General features: G+C 42.5%; 1 protein-coding gene across 51 annotated transcripts in view; it reads left to right on the forward strand.

The window, feature by feature from the left end:
* DAB1 (DAB adaptor protein 1) overlaps positions 1-21,358 on the forward strand; it is a 1,225,890-nt gene that overhangs the window by 978,581 nt on the left and 225,951 nt on the right.

Raw genomic sequence — 21,358 nt, forward strand, 5'->3', positions numbered from 1 at the left:
TCTGACTTGGTACGGCCCATGTCTAGGGATCATGGGCTCAACATGCCCTGCTTGTTGAAAAGCAGCGGAGATCAGGTGGGTTCATTCTGAGGATTGTCCTGGGAGGTCTGAGAGTGAAGGCAACATAGCATCCACAAGAGACTTGACTGAGTTTCATAAGGAGGAGGAAGTGTTAGGGAGAGATTCACTGGAGATTAAATAACATCCCACACACTCTAATGAAGGCCTGAGCAAAGGCAGATACCTGTGGTTAAAGAAAAATCACAGTTCCTACTCTTCCAGGACAATTGTGGGCGTCAGGGACCTTCCAGCTTCATTATTCTGAGGAATAGCATTATCAGGGAATGGCAAAGATTTCAGCTCCAAAATCAGTATGTGCTGAGAATTACACAGCAGGATAGCCAGGAACTATAATACTTTGAACACTGCTTTTAGAGTCAGTTTTGAGGAATTCTATGAATTCAAATTCAAGGACACATTTTCAGTACTGACACTCATTAACTGATGCAGAGTTTGTTTTTGTTCGTTTTTTTTTTTTTTCTTTTTTTTCCCTGTTCTTTTCCTGTAGAAGCATTGGATGAGTATGTGTCATTGGCCAAGCACTGTTCTAGTTCTGTGGTATGTTCAATGCTGTGGATCCTGCCCTCAAAGAGGGTACAATTGTATGACTTAGGGATTTCCAGCCACTCAGCCAAAATATGGAATCATTCAAGAAAAAGCAGAGCTAGAGCTGCCGACTCTGATGCTACAGGTTCAGGATCCAGTATTGCCTCTGCAGAGACTCAAGTTACTGGCTGAGGCAAGGGTCCAATCCGCAGCCTGGCACAGTGTCTTAAGGATCCAGTTGTGGCTCGGATTTGGCCCAGGAACTTATGTATGTTGCAGGTGTGGCCCAAAGAAAAGAAGGAAAAAGCAGAGTTGACTTCTTGATCGTATAGCACTACTAGGCAGATGAACTGGTTCGTGGGCATCTCTTTTCCATGCAGTTGTTCAGAGAAGGCCTCACCATTTCCTACAGTTGAGTGCAAGGCTTTCCTGGGGCTGGTTTCCATTCCAGACCAGTCAATGTGACCAAAGGGAGAGAAGAGCAGCCAGGTGATCTTTATGAACCTGAAAGTGGCACTCGTCACTTCTCCTCATGTTCCATGGGCTAGAACCAGTCAGAAGCCCACACCTAACTGCAAGGGAGGCTGGGAAGTGTGGGTACCCAGGTGGGTATCCAGGGATGGGGAGCCCCTCGCATCTCTACCATAGCAGTGTATTACAGAAGGTACGTTAGGTTCAGAACCCATGGTGATACAAGAGAAAGGAGGACCGTGTCCATTTACTGGCTATTGGGTGATGTGCCCTTGCTTGACACCTGCACATGAACTATAGCAGGTTGTCCACTGCTTGATTTCCTTCCTGCGTTACACACCACAGTTATTTTTCAAAAGAGGAAATGCAGGGGCATGTTAAGTAACGTTTGGTGGTGTCTCTTTGAAGCCACAGGTAGGCAATGGAAGGAAGGTTTGATGTAGTTCCCATGTTTGTAATTTGCAGGCCAATTAATGTTATTTTCACTGGTCAAGTGTAGGAGTGCAACAGATACCATTCTGGACTTCTCAAGAGGGAGATTTCAGCTGGAGATGATCAGCCCTTGTTCTGGTCTTCCACTTTTTGGGTGATGTGTGAATTCTAGGAGAAGTTTAGCTGGTGATGGAAGCCATAGTGGCTCGACAGGTTAAGGACCCAACATAGTGTCCATGAAGTTGCAGGTTTGATCCCTGGCCTTGCTGAGTAGGTTGAGGATCCAACGTTGCTGCAAGCTGCAGTGGTAGGTTGCACATGCAGCTCAGATCTGCTGTTGCTTTGGCTGTGGCATAGGCCGGCAGCTGAAGCTCTGATTTGACCTCTATCCTGGGAACTTCCTTAGGCCATGGGTGTGGCCAAAAAAAGAGAAAATAAAAAAAGTTTAACTGTAGACATCACTATAAGGTATGGAACAGAGATGCAGTCATTTGCCTGTCAATCAATCCATCTTTCCTGCATTGGTCCATCTGTTCATTTGTTCATTCTTTTATCAGCATGTCTAATATTTACCATGTCCATTGAATGTGCTTAACCCTGTGTTAGGTGTTTGGAATACAAAGACAGAAAATGTGGGTGCCTTGCCTTTGGGGAGCGCATTGTGTCGTCAGGTGATCAGACATGGAAAAAGATCGTGAAACTGTTGTAAGATGTTTAAAAGGGCATGGGGCAGAAAACACAGTTGGGCTGGGAGACCAGAAAGTTAACTCTGCCAAAGAGAGGTCCAAGAGAGGTTGCACACAAAGGGGATAAATAGATTTGGGGAAAGGGAGAGTTTCCCCGAGTTAAAGAAGCAGCAGGCGGAACATCCCAGGTAGAGGAAACAGCACAGATAAAGGAAGAGAGGAGTGTGACACTGGAGTGTGGTCAAGATTGCTTTAAAAAAACCCAAAAACCCCAGTAGTAGGTGACTGTGGGGAATAGTGGGAGATGTGACTGGATGGGTTCTTAAGGTTTAAGAAAGGCAGACTCTCAGGACTGATGTCCTTTTCGTTTACCTCTGTGACGAGTTAGGTCTGTACCCTTGGTGTGGGAGCTGTCACCCCCACCACCATCACTGTTTGTGTGGTATAGTAGGCAGTGCCAGGATCTGTCTGTCCCCAGTGGACCCCTTCAGAGGCCCAAGGGAAGAAAGGACCTGACCAAGACATGAATTTCCAGTGCATCAAAAAGTGCCTGGTCCAGCAGGCAAGTCTGACCTGCAGATGGGAGTCCTAGAGGTCAGGCACCGGGCCAGATGCAAGAACTGAGGAGAGTGAGCAGCAGGGCGGGGCAAAGAGAGCGGGGAGCCAGGGCTTTCAGCGTGGTTGACCCTCCCCTCCCATCCCCTGTGTTCTTCCTTCTTTCCCCCAAGTGTACTCACACCCATACACAGCCACCTGCCCACACACTGAGATTGTACTTATTGGGGAGCTTACTGGGTGTTTAGAACTTGGTTAGCTAAGTCATAAGGAAAAAAATCAGACCTGGATGCAAAAAGTATTGGGTAAAGCAACTGTGTATATGAGAGGGTGCTTGGGAGAGAAGCACCGTTAACCACTAACCACACACACACACACACACACACACACACACGCGTATATGTTTATATGTAACCCTAATATAAATTCATAACCTATAAATTTTTACCCAGTATGTCTCAGCTGTTATGTTCATTCACAGTGATTTCAGGGACCACTCACGATTATGCGAAGTAAGGCAGCCCTTAAGAAGGATTAAAAGAAAAAATTAATGATAATAAACATGTAAGCATCGATCCATTGTGTCTGATCAATCACATCTTTTCCATTTAGCTTGAGGATAATTAGTGCTGGGAACAGGCATCGTGGCTCAAACACAAACTAGAGTAACTTCAGTCGGAAGAACCTCACAGCACCCACTTCAGGTCTCTAGCAGCTGGCGACAGCCCGTTTTATGTCCATTCAACAAGTACTTACTGAGTATCGACTAAGTACAGGAATTGTGCTGCCAGCATAACGGTGATCAAAGGGTACTGATCTGAACGAAAATCTCCTTCTTGAAGTTTTTCCAGTTGGTTTATTATGTTCAGAATTGTGGCTCTAGGGAATGACAAACGGAGATAGTCTGAAAACATCGTTCTGTTTAGATGTGTTTGGAAATGCATAGAGGGAGTTTGGGCTCTTTTGTAAATGAAAAGCAGGTGAAAACGTGCCCTAAGAATGGCCGAGGACTATGATCTTTAGTATTTGCTGGCGTAGGTTAGGAATCTTAATAGTAGGTGATGGCCAAAAAGTGTTGAATGGGTTGGGGAAAAACAAAACAAAAACAAAACCTAAATTACATAGAGGAATATCTAAAAATGAAAAAGCAACCAGCAAGCGTTGTATGTAGACCTGAAGAGTTACACGTGTGTTGCTATTGTCATTGTGTATGTAGTTGTATTTTTCTTCCTCCTGTTTTTGCCTTTTCCTTGAGAAGTAAGAACAGGGAAATTGTAAGGGTCAACGGATTCTGAGAGCACATGTTCTGAGCATTTCCTTTAGAGATGCGAGCACCTGCTGCCACCCCCTGATGCATATCTACCCCCCAACACCCCCAGGAAAGAGCTTTGGCCCTTTTTCTACTCCAGAGGAATCCCTTTCTCTCTCTCTTTGCCCAAGCAAAGTCCTTTGTGGCCTCTTTACCCAGAGTTAGAAGATTAAAGGCAGAAGAGAAGCACCTGCAAATGCTTTTGTCACCAAGAAGTTCTGAATCCCCAAAGGGAAAAAACTGTAAAGATGCTTTTAACTCTTAGAAAAAGCTCAGGATGAGTTGAAGGTTTCTTTTTTATAGGACCTTAGAGTTGGGCTTTAATAACTTCAACCATAAATCTATAACCATTAACTTGTGATATCTTTTCATAAAAAGTACCTTTTCCTAGGTGCTCTATGTGAAAAGACAATGCGAGGAAAACCAGCTCCTTCGAACCTAAGACAGTATAATTGTCATAACTCAAAAAGTCCCTTCTATGTGGTGTTATAACTTTAATGTAAGGTTGAGAAACAGGAAATAGGGGAAATGACTTGACTTTGAATGAAGTCATCAGTAAACAGTATTCACAGAGATCTTAGAAATGTGGACTTCCCTTCACCTGGTGTCAGAGAAACTCATGAACTTGGAGAACAGATGGTGGTTCCCAGGGGCAGGGGGTGGGAGGAATATGGACTGGGAATCTGGGGTTAATAGATGCAAACCATTGCATTTGGAATGGATGGGCAATGGGGTTCTGCTGTATAGCACTGGGAACTAGATCCAGTCACTTTTGATGGAGCACGATGGAGGATGATATGAGAAAAGGAATGTGTGTGTGTGTGTGTGACTGGTCACTTTGCTGCACAGTAGAAAATTGGCAGAACACTACAAACCGACTATAATGGAAAAAATAAAAATTATTTTAAGAAAAGAATGCAAAGCGTCTAATATGGTAGCTGGGGCCTAGCAGCAGAAGGGATAAGCGATGGGTGTTTGCAGCTCTGCAGGTTAAAGGAAAAGCCCATGGCATGCTTTCCAGGGCAGGACCCAGCCTCAAGCTCATCGTAAGGGGAGTAAGGGCCTAATTCTCAGGACAGGACCTGGCTAGGGCTGGTCAGACTCAGGAAAAGTCTGTGTGTGCACGGGGGCGTTCACATTCCTGGTGAGCAGCAGTGCACAGCTGCAGGGCAAGTGGGCTGCACAGTCCTACACTCTGGCCAAATCCGAAGAAGAATTGTTATTCCGTTATTACCTGGATAGTCAGGCCCCACTCGAAGCCCAGTGGGTCTTAGGTCTAGGGTCACATGACTTTGTCCAGGGCCTGCTTGCTAGTGAAGCTGATGATCTGTTTTCTCCTCTGGTTGAAAGACTTTAGAATTAATGGGCTGGAACTTGGGTGTTTCCTACAAAGGTCCTGTATCTTAGAGGACTGGAGAAAGCAGGGGCAGGCTGACAAAGAGCAGAGCAGCGTAGAATAGTATAGTTCTCAGGGCTTTTATCCCTGCTCTTCTTCCTCTTTCCCCCAGCTATATGGAATATTTGTGTATCCCTTTAGGCTGTTGTGCAACAGAGATTGTGTTGATCAATAGCTGACAAGAGGAAAAAAAAAAAAAAAACGTTAAATTCATTAATGCGGTACCTTTTTTTTTTTGGTATTTTTAGGGTTGAATCACGGCATATGGAGGTGCCCGGGCTGGGGGTCGAATTGGAGCTGTTGCTGCCAGCCTATACCACAGGCCACAACAATGGCAAATCTGAGCTGCATCTGCAACGTACACCACAGCTCCTGGCAATGCCAGATCCTTAACCCACTGAGCAAGGCCAGGGATCGAACCTGCGTCCTCATGGATCCTAATCAGATTTGTTTCCACTGAGCCACGGTGGTAACTCCCATTTAATGCAGCACCCTTTTGCTCAGCACCTAATCTGTGCCAAATACCTTGCTAAGTGCCGGAGATAACAATGGCGAGTAAGACCATCTCTGCCAGACCTCTGTATCCTCAGTTTTCTTTCTTAGCATATCCACCTTGCTAGTGGTTGCGTTCATAGTGCAGACGCATGCACGTGGAACTGTTGTCCATTATTTCATACTCTTGGATGTACACAGCTAGGAAAATCCTACCAGGGGATGCAGGAAGGCAAGAAGCCTGTGTTTATCTTAAACAGGGCCTTTTCCAGAACCAGGGTAAGTCCCAGAGGGAAAGTCAATACAATAAACCCAGAATTGATAGTAAGAGTGGTCCTTTGGTTTAATGCCATGCTTGAACCTGCCATGGGACGCTCAATGTAATGGCTAAAAGTTTAATTTCAGCAGTATCATATCCATCCTTCGTTTTCCAAGCCCACCCCCTTGGCTCATTCTAGCCTCTGTTCATCCTTCTTGCCTTTCGTTAGTTAGACTATAAAAATGGAGACAGTGTTGTCTGGTAGAAGCAATAGTGGGCATGCAATCTCAAGACCCAGTTATTTGATCCGCTTAACATTTTCTGAGCCCTGCTAATGTAATGTGGGGATAATGAGGCTGGCCTTTTAGGGTTGGTGGATCCAATCAGATGACGTGTGAAAATCGCTAAAGATTTCCGCTGTTTTTGCAAAAACACCTAGCACTGTGTGTGACACCTCATAGACGATGAATAAATGTGCCCCATAAAACCATTCTTTATTGTATGTGTTGTAGGAGATTTCCAGTTTGACTTTTTGAGTGTATCCTTCTTTGATTTATTAAATTTCAACTTGTTTTTATAAATGTCTCGTCTCCCTAATCAGATTCTTAGCTCCCTGGAAGTGCCTTTTCCTTATATTTGTTTTGTTCCTCTTCCTCCCCCAACCCAGATCTTATCACAGGATAGGGATTTAAGAAATGCTCAGCAAATAGTAATATATTGTTTCTCATTTCTTTTCTATCACCAATTAATAAATGTCTGTCATGAGTATGTATAGTGACATTACTGCCACGCCTAGTGTGGTCGGGGCTGGGGGTGGGGATTGCAGTGTTCCACAGACAAATGAAATCTAAAAATGAGCAACCGTTCAATTCAAAATAATCAGGGTCAAGAGACAAGTAGGCTTCTCGAGGATAAAGGCTGTTTTCTTTCTCATCTATGAATTCCTGGTGGAGGGGCTGGCTCACAACAGGGGTTCCTTAAAAGTTTGTTTGTTGGATGAAAGGGTGAATTAATTAGATAACTCTCAGATGACCTGACAAACAACAGAAGTCTTTAGGAATCAGAAGGTAGAGAATTATTGGCGGAGTGGAATATTTTTATTTTATTTTTTTCTGAAGAGGAACCTAATTAGTTGATCGGAGTTCTTACTTCCAGGATGAAATACTCTTCAGGGTAAATAAAAAGAAAAAAAAAAAGAGGAAATACTTCTCCAGGCAGAACCTTGCTTTGCCTGAAATGCCTTCCTGTTCTTTAATTTTCTTTTGTCAAAGTCTAATCCATTCTTCAAGACCTACCTATCATTCATCTGTACATTGGCTCGAAGTGTTTGCCTTGAGCATGGTCGGTGGCTTCTGAGATCAATTTGGTTTTCAAATCTAACTCCACCAATTAGAAGCTTTGACTCTTCCAACAGTTTGGAGAATTTCTCTGAGCCTTTACTTCCTCTTCTATAAAATAGGAATGATGATCAACTTACATGGCTATCGTTGGGATCAAACCCAGTGGTACCTGAGCACATGTTTCATAAACTCTCAAGCGCTATTAAACACTAGCGATTTGAATTATTTTTTCTTAGAGTATTTTCTATATTCAGGGCTATTAGGAAAATGATCAGCAATGTCTTTGCTTAACTAGGTAGCAGTCGAACATGAGAGTGACATGATGAGAGAGAAAGAAAACCTGCCAACTTCCTTGCATTGAGCCTTGATGCTGACCAGAAGGAAAGGCATTCTTTTGGATGGATGAGAAAAATAGCAGGGATCATTTACTTTCCTATCTGGCTCACCTCTGGGCTATTAAAGAGTCTCGGAGGTGGTTTGTGTTTAATTGTAACGCTTCCCAAAGAGAAGATGAATGGTCTCCCCGTGGGGCAAGGTTACCTTTCATTTGGACAGCGCCTGTTTTCTGCTTAATAGCCCTTCCTCATGTCAGGGCCCATGCTGGGCACCTTGGGTAAACTCGCATAGGGAAGAGACAGTTCCTGCCTCCAAAGAATTCACATCCAGTGGTGACAGTTCAGTGTCAGAAATGCCCCCCCAAAAGGACAGTCTCTCTCATCCCCCAAGATTGGGAGGAGAGAGTGGAGATGGATGTGTTGGAAGAAATTCTCCCTCTGTGCTCTCCAAGACAGCCACCCCTTGCCACGTGTTTCAAGTTTAAATTTTAATTAGTTTAAATGTATTTACATTAGAAAGTCAGCTCCTCAGTTACACTAGCTACATTTCACGTGTGCAAAAGCTCTGTGTGGCCAGTGGCTACCCTGTGGGACAGCCTAGAATATTTCCATCATGGTAGAGAGTCCAGCGAGGCAGCCCCCCAGGAATCCAGCTCCTGCGAATTCTCTAGGGGACCAAGGGCCTGGCGGGACCCATGACAACAGGCTTCACTGGCTTCCTGACCCTGAAGCTGGAACTACCCTGGGATCACAGTGATATGTTCTGCTCTCAAATGGCAAGACTTGCCATTGTAGATGAAAATCAATCCTTAACTTCCTATGTCCCCGAGAAGGAAAGTTAGTCTTTAGCGTGACATAAAAAGAGCGTTTATATACACATTACTATGTATAAAATAGATAACCAACAAAGACCTACTGTGTAGCAGAGAGAACTCTCAATATTTTACAATAATCTATAAGGGCAAAGTGTCTGAAATCAATATATATATTTATAAATATATATCTGAATAAATACACACATATATACATATATAAAAAACTGAATCGCTTTGCTATACACCTGAAATTAACACAACAGTGTAAATCAACTATATTTCAATTTAAAAAAGAAAAGAGCATCCATGGTTTGCTCTTCCCTGTGTTGTCTGGGTCCCGTGTCCCATGTGTGCTCTTGCTCTATGGAACTCATCATTTCTTAGTCACACCTTATAGTTTCATTCTTCGAGCCCTTTGCTTACCCCTTCCTCCTGCCCTCCAAGGCAACAGAAATAAAAACAAAAATAAACCAACGGGACATAATCAAACTTTCAAGCTTTTGCACAGCAAAGGAAACCATAAAAAAAAAAAAAGATAACCTATGAAATGGGAGAAAATAGTTTCAAACGATGCAACTGACAAGGGCTTAATCTCCCAAAATATACAAACAACTTACACAAATCAACAGCAAAAAACCCAACAACCCAATTGAAAAATGGGCAGAAGACCCAAATGGACATTTTTTCCAAAGAAGATAAACAGATAGCCAACAGGCACATGAAAAAATGTTCAACATCACTAATCATTAGAGACATGCAAATCAAAACTACAATGAGGTAGCACCTCACACCTGTCAGAATGGCCATCATTAATAGTCAACAAATAACACATGCTGGAAAGCGTGTGGAGAAAAGGGAACCCTCCTGCACTGTTGGTGGGCATGTAAATTGGTACAACCCTCCTATCTACATTCTTTGTGCACATCCTTCTAGGCACTGGTTAAATGTCTGTTAATAGTTGATGTCTTTCTCCAGTGGGCTTTCACACCTCTCCAGTGGCACTTCTCTTGTCCTGCAGTAATGATCCAGGAAGGTCTCCCTTCCTCCTTGATGGTGAACTCCTTGAGAGCAGGACTTCACTTAGTCACTGTTGAATGCCCTGCATCGAATAAAAGATGAAGTCAAAAGTGACAGGTGGAAAGAAGGGGTTCCCACATGAATGGATATATTGCTATGCAGAGGGATGATTGAAAGAGTAAGAAGGTGCCCTAGACTGCTCCGACCACATGAGAATTCAAGAGCCTTGTAAAAGCCTTTGGATCTGCAGCCCGATTCTATTTGCTTCTTGGCTGTAGAATTCTGGGTGATCTCTCAGTGTCCAGAGCTAAATACCTTTGAACTCAGGATGTGAACCTGGATACCAGAGCCACTGCCCTCAAATAGAGTTAATCATCTTAAGAAAAATGTAGGTCAGGAGATAAGAAGCATGCTGGCTTCTCTTGAGACAGATGTTGCTAACAGGCTCCGTGTGTGTGCTCCTAATGAAGTGGGCTATCAGTTCTGTGCCGTGTGCACCGCAGCAAGGTGGGACGCTGGCGTTGTGATGAGTCTACATTATTCCGTGAGTTTAGCATTCAGGGGATTAAAATGCAAGCCATTAAATTGTGCTTACTGGGGTGGATGCAACAGACGTGATTCAGCCACACATGGGGGATTGTCTTTTGAAAGGGCCTGGGGACTCAGGCAGGTCTAGGTTTGAGCTTTAGCTGGCTCTGATCTTATTTAATGAGGGACACTGTGTAAGTTTACTTGAATTTTTCTTACCTGTAAAAACACAGGTGATAATAACTCATCGATATAATATGAATGTCGCGATGCTTCCATGAAATGGCACACCACTGTTTAAAACATAACCTCCAGGAAGAAAGGGACTAATGCATATCAGGCACCTTCTGTGGGCCAGGCTCTGTTCTAGGCCCGTTAGGTCTGGTGTCACATGGCAACACTTAATATGCAATATGATCAGTTACTACAAAACATCTCCCGTTTTACACCCTTCTCTCCATTTCTGCGCATCAACTATCTATCAGACATTAGACTAGTCAGTTTCCCAGGTGTGACTTCAGTATATCCTCACACCAAGTAGTCTGGGTGATAACGTCCTCCCCTTAACTATGATGCTTGGGAGGCCCAGAGAGGTTAAGTAACTTGTCTAGAGCCAAGCCTGTACTAAATGGCAGCGTGGGAGTCTAACCCAGGGTTACAACCACAACTCTCAGACTTTCCCCGCTCACTTGCTCAGCTGTAACTCAGTACAGGCAAAATTTCTAAAATGTCACACACACCCCCCAAATGGTATGCCCTAAGCCCTAAAATTTGTGAATATGATGAGCTGCCACTCTGCCGATTACATTATGTTATGTGCACGGTTTACATTAAGAAGGGAGATGATCCAGGGGGACATAATCTAATCACTTAAAAGCAGAGGGATTTCTCTGATGGCAGAGAAGAGGTCCAAGAGGTTGGAAGGCCGGGGAGATTTGCTGTGCTGCCATTCTGAGGATGGACCGGCCCCCTTAGAAAGGATGCGGGTGGCCTGAGGAGCTGGGAGGGGCACTCTCTTACAGCTGTAACTACAAAGAACCAAATACCGCTGACACCTTTACTGCACTCAGAATCAGGTTTTTCCCCAGAGCCCCAGATGAAAGCACCACTGGCCAGCACCTTGATTTTGGCCTGGTGAGACCCTGAGCTGGGAAGCCCGTTGGGACCGCCTAGACCTCATACTCCAGAACTGCGAGATCATAAATGGGTGTCAGGTTAAGCTGCCAAATTTGTGATAACTTGTTACACAGCAGTGGGAAACTAATATTAGTTTCTATTAGTTAATAGCTCCCACCTGATGAGGTAGGACACCATGGAAAAAATAACTGTAAGGCTCTTGACCCCATTCTTGCCACTTAGGGAGCACTTTTAAAAATCTTACATTTTATTTTTACTGTCATGCTGATTTTACAGATTGGGAAACCGAGGCTCTGAAAGATTAAATAGCCTAGGCCATGGAATTGGTGGGAGTCATCATGAGACTATGCAGGAAGTGCTGCCTCTTTAGGAGTGTACTCTGTATCCACCCACCAGTGGTTCTTCATTATTGAGAGCACGTTGGAATTAGTGGCAGAACTTGCTGAAATACAGATTCTTATGCCCTGATCATAGTCATTCTGGTTCAGAGTCTTGTGTGACCTTAGGGAACTCTGTTTTTAAAAGCTTCATAGATGCTTTTAACAGGTACACCTGTAGAGTCATTGCACGAGACTGTGAGCTCTTGGAATTAGAGACCTTGCTTTTTTTTTTTTAAACTGAAGTATAATATACAATATCATGTTAGTTTCAGGTGTACATATATACACACAGTGATTCAGTGTATACACACACACACACACATATTTTTTGAGAGTCTCTTTTTAATTTTTTTCACCTTTTAAAGTCTCCTTGAGGTAGAGTTGATTTACAATGTTGTGGTCATTTCTCCTGTACAACAAAGTGATTTAGTTACGCATAGACATACATCCATTCTTTTCCAGATTCTTTTTATAGACTATTACAAAGTATCAAGTGTAGTTCCCTTTATAGTAGGTCCTTGTTAGTCATCTATTTTATATATAGTAGTGGATATCTGTTAATTCCAAATTTATCCCTCACCTCCTCTTTCTCCTTTGGTAACCATAAGTTTTCTGCCTCTGTGAGTCTGTTTCTGTTTTGTTAATATGTTTATTTGTGTCATTTTTTTTTTTAGATTCCACATGTAAGTGATATCATATGCTCTTCATCTTTGACTTCACTTACGTGATAGTGTCTCGGTCCATCCATGCAGCTGCAAATGGCATTATTTCATTCTTTTTTATGACAGAGTAGTATTCCATCTTGCATGTATGTATATACACTCATGCACACGTATATATACCACATCTTCTTTATCCATTTATCCACTGATGGACATTTAGATTGCTTCCATGTCTTGGCTATTTTAAGTAGTGCTGCAGTGAACATTGGGTGCTTGTGTCTTTTCAAATTCAAGTTTTCATTTTTTCCGGATACATACCCAGGATTGGGATTGCTGGACATATTGTGGTAACTCTTTTTAGTGTTTTAAGAAACCTCCATTCTGTTATTAACAGGAGCTGCACCACTTACATCCCCACCAGCAGTATAGCATCTTCCCTTTTCCGCACGTCCAGTGAGGGACCTTCTTTGTCGTCATCATCATTGTCATAGGAGGGCCTGGACATAAAAAATATATGAATGTACGTGTTGCATATTGTCCTTCCAGTGGGTTGCTGGGACTTTCAGCTGCTGTCTCATTGATCTCAGAGTGGTTGTTGGTGAAAATGTTTCCCTACCTTTCTCCTAAATCCCCCCGTTTTGGTGTCTGGCAGTGTGAGTGCCGCATTTATTATATCTGACAGCTCTCAACGCTTATGAATCAGCTCCCTAGCTTCCCTCCCTACTCGCACCCACATATATAGTTTCTCTTTCCTTTTCTTTCCTTAGTCCGCGGAGGAGGTCTTGCCACCTGCCTGACAGCAGCAGGTCTGAAATAAGTTTAGGCACAGGAGCAGAAGCTTGCAGCTGCATTGCTGCGATGGGTGAACCCTTCCAAGTGGGTAGAGCTGTTGGGAAAAGGCAGATAAAAAGGCAGCGTAGAGCAGGAGCCAGATAACTCAGAGATCCTGACTTTGAGTCTTGGCACTTGGTTTTTCATTTTAGTCTCAAGAGGAGGTGCCAGTGTCATTCTGTTTTTCCTACTCAGCTTTATTTTTAAAACAGTCCCCCTTTCTCAGGACAGCCCACACAATTCTACTAGGAACAAATCATGCTGTGAACACCTTCAAGGAGACAAAGGAAGGCACCTGAAACCCTTCAGAAGCATGGGCTGCCTGCTGAACGTTTGACTGGACATGGTCATGCTAATGACAGTCCCATTCTAAAAAATTCATGGGACTCCTGCTGTCTTTCCAAAGAAATTGCACTACACTGTCAAATTAGTTTCCACTGCTTCTTATGGAGCGGCTGACAATGGAATTGAGGACAAAAAAAAAAAAAAAAACCTCCATTCCCGGAATGCCAAGCCTTTTGAAATGTCCCTGCTTTCATGGCGCCTAATAAATGTCAGCTCACATGTTGCTCATCAGATGGGCGCCATCTGGTGTATTGGAAAGAGATTTCGATTGGGAATGAACGGGCCTTGACGAGCTTTCTGATTGCTGGGTCTCAGTTTCCTCTCTAACACTGGAGGAGTGTGTTTAGATACTCTCTAAGGTACATTTAATCTGTTACAGCTCCAGTTATATATTAAGGATGTAAGCAAGCTTCCTGAGGGGCGGCCATCTGTCTTGTTCACTTTGTATTCCCATTTCCTGGCACGAGGATCAGCAGGTAGCAGTTGTAGAGTAAATATTTGTTGAATAAATGACTGACTGGATGGATGAATAAGCTACTGTCGATGAAATGAGCGAAAAAAATTCTTGACATGTAGTAGTATCTTTTTGCTCTTTTGATGGGGTTTTTGCAAAAAAAAGGAAAAAAAAAAGGATGGAAAAAAAGGCAGCTGATTTACTGCCTTGAAAAGTGTATCAGCTGTCATGGTGTGGACATGATAATGGATTTGTTACTCTAGACAATTAGTCTGATTATTGGTCTTGTGTGGTATGTATAAGCCTGGGGAATAGGCTAGTCCATGAATTACATACATGTCCTGATGAGGTGTGGTTGGCAGCAGCCACCAAGGGTGGTGAGAGAGCTCAGAAGCCAGAGGCTTCCCTCAGACCTCAGGTTTCAGCTGCCAAGAGGTGCAATCTGGAGAGGTCGGTTTTGGCAAAATAGAGACACTCCCTAGACCAAAGGAGGTGGTGCACAGACCTCATGAGAGAGAATCTCGGTAGAAGCAACCAAGAGGGATAGGGAGCTTGATATCTGATACCAGAAAGGACGCCGGAAGAGTCAGAAACAGATGCTTCACTTCTGGGTCCCATACCAGAGGGCCATCATTCCACAAGCGTCCATTTGCCTGCATTTTTCCCAAAGAGAGTTCGTTCTATAACGTGGGTGATCTAGATGAATAGAGAGAGTAAGAGTTTTCAAATGGGAACAAAGTGACTTTGAAAGCTCGTGCCATCATTTGCTGCTTTCATACCCTAGAATGATTTCTCTCTCTGAGGCTTAGTTTCTGCATCTTTGCTAAGTGGTTAATGACAGAAGCTACTTCCAAGGGGTATTAGGAAAACAGAGTCAAGTGACAGGTATGTAAAGCACCTTGCTCTGTGCCTGGCACACAGCAGGTAATCCGTAAGCACTTGTTTTGTTTTCTCTTTCTCATTCCTGGTCGGTCATTAAATATTCATGGAGCACCCAGAGTTTGGTAGGCACTGTGCTTGATACAGGCATTAGGGACATGAAAGAACCAGGCTCCTCTCCGCAGGAGCTCACAGCTGAGCGGGAGGCATATTAAAGATGGTAAATGACAGCACAGGATGGTTATATCTGAAATGTATTACAAATAACGAAAGTATGAACCAGGGGTATCCAGAAAAAGAAATGCCCAGCTCTGTCTTGGGGAGTCAGGGGAGGCATCCATTTCACTCCAGCTCAGATATTTTGAAGATGCTTATGTGTACCCAATTTGGGAAGAAAAAAAATGTTCTTGATACTGGTGTGTTGTTGTATGGCCTTTTTTTTTAAAATAAAAATTCTATATTTGAGTAGTAGGAAACAGGAACACTTGATTGATAATCTATTGAAAATAGCAACAAGGTCTCAGGTGTCAGTTATGTGTGGCAGATGATAATGACAGCTAATATTTATGGCAACTAAGAGTACTACTAACAATTATTAATTCATCTTTATTACGTGAAAAGCGTTTTTCTCAGCCCCTTCCTCATGTTAGTTTGTTCTTCAAAGATTCCTGTAGCATTTATTTTATTATCCCATAATACTTTTTTTATCACTATTTTGACAAAAGAGGAAAATGGAGTTTATAGAAATTAAGTCATTCGGCAAGGTCACCAGTTAATAATTTGTAGAACTGTGACTTGAAACCGGTTCTGTCTTCCAAGTTCATGCTCCAAAAGAGAGCATTTCGTTGCCTCTAGAAATCTCTGTATTTAGAAAAGAGAAATAGCATGGTTGAGTTTTTAACTGCAAATCCAAATTAGAATATTGGAAATGATGTTTGTTCATTTCTCTGTAATCATTTAATTTTAATGATCCTATTTCCTTATCAAGATGACATTCTTTTTGAAGATCTGATGAGTACATTTGATCTCTTTGTTGTCATTTAATTCATTTAACATCTGGAGCAGCTCTTTTTTTTTTCTGACGGGGTGGTAGTTATCATCTTTAGGGACATTTTTTGCTTTTTTTAAATACATCCTCAATGTTGGAAACAAAACAAATGGTTAAGGCAATCTCTTCGTAGCTTACACATTTTCAGAGTAGTTGTTAGCATGTGTAAAAAAAGATCCTGTAGACACTGTCAGAATGAGAGTTAAAGAGCTCAATTTTAGGTTGCTAGAGAAATCATCTGTAATCAGCAGAGAAATCACTTGGGTGTTCACTGAGTTCATAACTGAAATATAGAAGGCTTCGCCATAGTCATATATTTTTCATATGTTGGGAAGGAGAAACATATGCTTCAATAAACAAGTCTTGATAACAAAGACCAAATAAGGCAGGTGGGAACTGGACATAGCTCAAACCTTTGTCAGGTGCCTGCAGATTCCCCCACAGATGATTGGGGACCTAGCTTGGGTCATCAGGTCAGGGGCTTTCATTTCAGACAGTGGCCAATTGAAAGACACTCAACTCAAAGTGACTCCACATGGAAAAAAGGCAAATTCAACTCTTCTGACAATGAATGTAGTAAGTACAGTGTGTTTACTTTTGCTTGGAAGCAGAAACATAATTTTGGGAAGATACATATGGCCATATAGTTCTACAGATGGCCACCAAAATGTTGAAAAAGTCTCACTTGCAACCCGAAAAAACCATTCTGATGTTTTATTGTTGCTTTTTAATTTATGTAGATTTTACACATACAGATAAATGTAAGGAATAATATAATAGACATCAGTATACCCACTACCCAGCAAAGCTTAAAATTTTGCATTGTTTGCTCAGACTTTTTTCCTTTAGGAATTAAAATATTATAGCTACTAGTAACGCTTTTGTGATACTTCACTTGAACCTATTCCATTTTTCCCTAAGTGGAAACCAGTATTTTGAGCTTGGTGTTTGACGTTTCTTTGAGGGTTTTTTAAACTTTTACTGCATATTATATATCTAAAACAAAATGTGCTTTAGATGAAGTATATTTTAAAACTTTACAAAAGTGCATTCATACTGAATATGAACTTACCTCTTTATGTTTTTGGCTCACCATCATTTTTGAGATTTATCCATGTTGGTATAAGCGGTTCTAATTCATTCATTTTAACTGCTACTTAGTATTTGGTTAAATGAGTATAACAATATTTATCTTGTGTTGTTATGATGAACATTTAGGTAGTGTACAATATGGGCCGTAAATGAAAACTTTAATCACTATCTTTTATCTATCCCTTTGGTCTCATGTGAGAGGATGTTTCAAGGTAGAATATCTAGAACCAGATTGTTGGATCTTCCTGTATATGCATCTTTGGTTTTAGTGGATATTGCCCCTAAAATTATATCTTAAAGTAGATTTTCCAATTTCTGTATCCACCATCAGGGTATAAGAGTTCCCTGTGCTGCATATGAAAAGCAATAATTAAATCATTTATTACTGTTAGACTTTTAGTTTTTGCCAATCTGATGGGCATAGAATGATGGCTTATCTTTTTTTTTTTTTTTTTTTTTTTTTTAATGGCTGCACTCATGGCATATGGAAGTTCCCAGGCCAGGGACTGAATTCGAGATGACCCATGCCACCATTGTGGTGACACCAGGTCCTTTAAACCCACTGTGCCACAGCAGGAACTCCCCTCATCTTGCTTTTAATCTGTATTTACCTGAATACATTTGAGGTGAGGTTATTTTCATATGTTTATTAGCTATTCAGGTTTCTCTTCTAGGTTTCATGTTCATATCCTTTGCCCGATTTTTATTGTCAGTGAGTTTTCCTTTTTCTTATTGATATGTAGTTGTGTATTCTATCTACAGACCATTTTTTTTTTGTACCTTTATAAATAGGATGGCAGTTGTTGTTTCTGCAGATGATACAATAAATTCAGTGCAAACCAGATCAAAATCCCAACATGTGTGGGTGTGCTTGTGTGTAATTTGACAGCTTCAAAAATTTATACATCAGCATGCAGATGTCTAAGAATAGCAAAGACTATGTTGAAAAAGAACAAAGTGGCAGCTATATATACTCCTGGGTATTAAGTCCTACTGGGCATATATTATGTGCCAGGCATTATTATCAACACTTTACTCTGTTAATAGGATGAAAAGTTAGAAGTAGTCCTTTTAATGCTTCAGGAACCAGAAACGTTTCTGCTGCTTCTCTTTCCATTATGAGGCAGGCAATAACTAATGCCTCTGTCCTAACCCTTCACCCTTCAATACAATGTTTCCTCCTCCCACTCACCCCGCAGTTACTCTGTCTCTTGCTGTTGCTTGAGGACACGGAAGAACATCCCTGCCTCTGCTTCTTCCTATTAGCCATTTTCTGTTGCTGTCTATCTTCTTGATTTAGCCTTATTACCACTCTTTATTCCCACCTGGGTACCACCTGTTTTGATTTATGGTGTGTCTCCCTCCTTAGACTGTAGGCTCTGTGAGGACAGTCTTCTGTGTCCATTGCTGAACCAACTGGTCTAGAATAGTGCCAGACACGTAATAGATTCCCAAACAGTGTTTGTCGAATGAATGAATGGATGGATGGATGGATGGATGGGTGGGTGGATGGATGGATCTATACTGTACTTTAAAGTCTTGTCTTGGTGTAATGGTTTATTTCAACTTCACTAAGGCTTTGGATGTAAGTGTAGTTTGCATTTAAGTCACACAGTGGTTTCTTGGCAGTAGGGGTTTATGATTAAGAGTGTGGGCTTTAGATTCAGAAGGAGTTGGGTTTATATCATTCTTGTTCTCCCATTTATTGGTGGTATGACTGTTTACTTAACCTTTCTAAGCTTGTTTCCTCACTTGTAAACATTGACATGGTCTTAGCACTCTTGAGTAACAAGATCTGGCTTGCTTTTTCAAATGCTTGCTGCTGTGGCTGCCTTGAGAGGCGCTGGAGGTGAAGGACTACAAGGGAAACAAGGAAATGATGGAGGGGGGTGATGGAAGCACCCAGCTCACAGAGGAAGTGGTGGAAGGATTGAGAAGCAATTAAATTCCATGTGGCTTTTAAAGAGAGAGCCTGCCGAGTTTATTAAGAATTCCTCTTGAGGAAGAGCAGTTGAGGATAACGCCAGGGTTTGGGGCTGAGAAGCTGGCCTGGCTGGTGTTGCCATTTACGGAGCTGGGAAACAGTGAAGGAGGAAAAGGTTGGGGAAGGTTAATGTGGATGTTAAGTCTGGGATGTGGATTAGATGCCCATGTACAGTTGTGGCGTAGGCAGCTGGGTCAGGCCATCTGGAATTCAAGAGAGACGTGTCCGCTGGAGATGGACAGATGAGAGGCTTCATCCGATGGATGCAATTAGAAACCATTAGAATGGATGAGCGTACTTAAGCAGTGAGTTTGGGAAAGAGAAGAATGCTGTGTCTCCTCATTCAGTTCTTGAGTTGATGAGAAGGGACAATGAAGGAGCCTAAGTCAAAGTGGTCAGGGAGATAGAAAAAAAAATCTCGGCTCCAAGAGAAGAGGTTTTTCCAAGAGGCAGGAGTGATCAACTCTGGTCCGTACTGGTGGCACATCAAGTAAGATGAGGACTAAGAATTGATCAGTATTAGGTTATATGTAAGCCGTTTTTTACCTTATTTTAAAGATACATAATGTGATCAGTATTAGGTTATATGTAAGCCGTTTTTTTACCTTATTTTAAAGATACATAATGTGGTTATGAAAATTCCTCTTGTAGCAGAGGGAACTATATCTGATGTTTTGGGGCAGAATATGATGCAAGATGGTATGAGTAAAAGAATGTGTGTGTGTATGTGTATGTATATATGTATGTGTGTATGTATGACTGGGTCACTATGCTGTATAGCAGAGATTGACTCAACAATGTAAACCAGCTATCCCTTTTTTTAGGGCCTTACCTGTGGCATATGGAAGTTCCTGGACCAGGGGTTGAATCTGAGATGCAGCTGCTCACCTACACCACAACCATGGCAGCACCAGATCCAAGCTGCAACTGCAGTTTGTGGCAGTGCCACATCCTTAATCCATGGCGTGAGACCAGGGATCAAACCTGCAGGTGCTATGTTGGGTTTTTAACTCGCTGGGCCACAATGGGAACTCCATCAACTATACTTTAAAAACCAAAACAAAAAACCTTTTCCTTCACATGGATCTCTTTTAAAATGTTAATGAATTGTGCTTTGCAGAGATGGTTGTTTTACAACTGAACACACTAGAATTACCACTTATTTGTGCTTTTTATTTTAGACTTTTTTTTTAGAGCAGTTTTAGGTTCATAACAAAACTGAGAGGAATGTATAGAGATTTCCCTTATCCATTCTGCGCCCACACAGCCCATTTATTAAGGGCTCAAATGATGGGCCCATGTTTTTACACCTTCCACAGCAGTCCTTTGGGGTAGGATTCAGTATTCATCTACGTATGCTTGTTGAGCTGTGCCATCTACCACCATAGGAGGCTCTAGGGATAGAACTGAATCAGCCTACTGCAGTGTCTATTCTTTAAGGAACTTTAAGTGCAGTTGAGGATAGTTACAAACTGGCAAGAACAGTAAAATGTGCTAAGCACAATGCAGGGTGCTTCGGAAGCACATAGATGGAAGGTAGTGTTATAAGAACCAGAGAGGGGATAACGCACCTGAAGTCATGTAGCTCATAAGGGGTGGAGCCAGAATTGAACCCAGGGTTTTCCGATTCCACAGCCAGCCTTTTCACAGCATCAGTCTAGTCCTAAGCAGCATAATGGTGGGAAGGAGAAAGACTCTGCGTCATGGCTTCCAGCTCCAGGGACTGCCCGCTGGTTGATACGTGGACTGGGTGAAGCTGGAGGTGCCTGGCGAAGAGCCTCTAGGTTGACTGCTAAGTAGGATGGCCCCAGATGATCCACGGGGCTTGGTGCTTCTTGGTTTTTGCAGTTCCACCATACAGCCCTAGGTGTTCCCAGAGCATCTGCCTGTCTCTGCCCAGAGCCGGCTGAGCCAGTGTGTCCTAGGATGTGCTTGGCTTCCATCCACGCTGCTACCTAGGAGGTGCACACGCTGATGGACCTTTTCACTGAATGAATGGATAGCTCTGCGGAGCAGACAGACGAGAGATAGGGGTCCGGTCTGGTCACCTCTAGCTCGAAGAGGGAGTGACAGACGTAGAACTATAGCCATCTACAGTCAGCTCCTGTGCCAGCAAGGCCTATTTCCAATCCCTGGGGAAAGACTTGGGCCACAGAGCCTGGCAGATAGTATCCTTGTGGGCAAATGACTTGCTGTTACCACAAAAAGCATCCTCTTGTATAATACCTACTTTTTTTTTCCTTTTTTATAGTGGCACCTACAGCATATGAAAGTTCCCAGGCTAGGGGTCCGCCTACGCCACAGC

The sequence above is a fragment of the Sus scrofa genome, chromosome 6 (assembly GCF_054392235.1).
Source record: "Sus scrofa isolate SSC_HxYL_T2T_F1_AM1 chromosome 6, Sscrofa_HxYL_maternal_Yorkshire_Landrace_v2.0, whole genome shotgun sequence".
Taxonomy (NCBI): Eukaryota; Metazoa; Chordata; class Mammalia; order Artiodactyla; family Suidae; genus Sus; species Sus scrofa.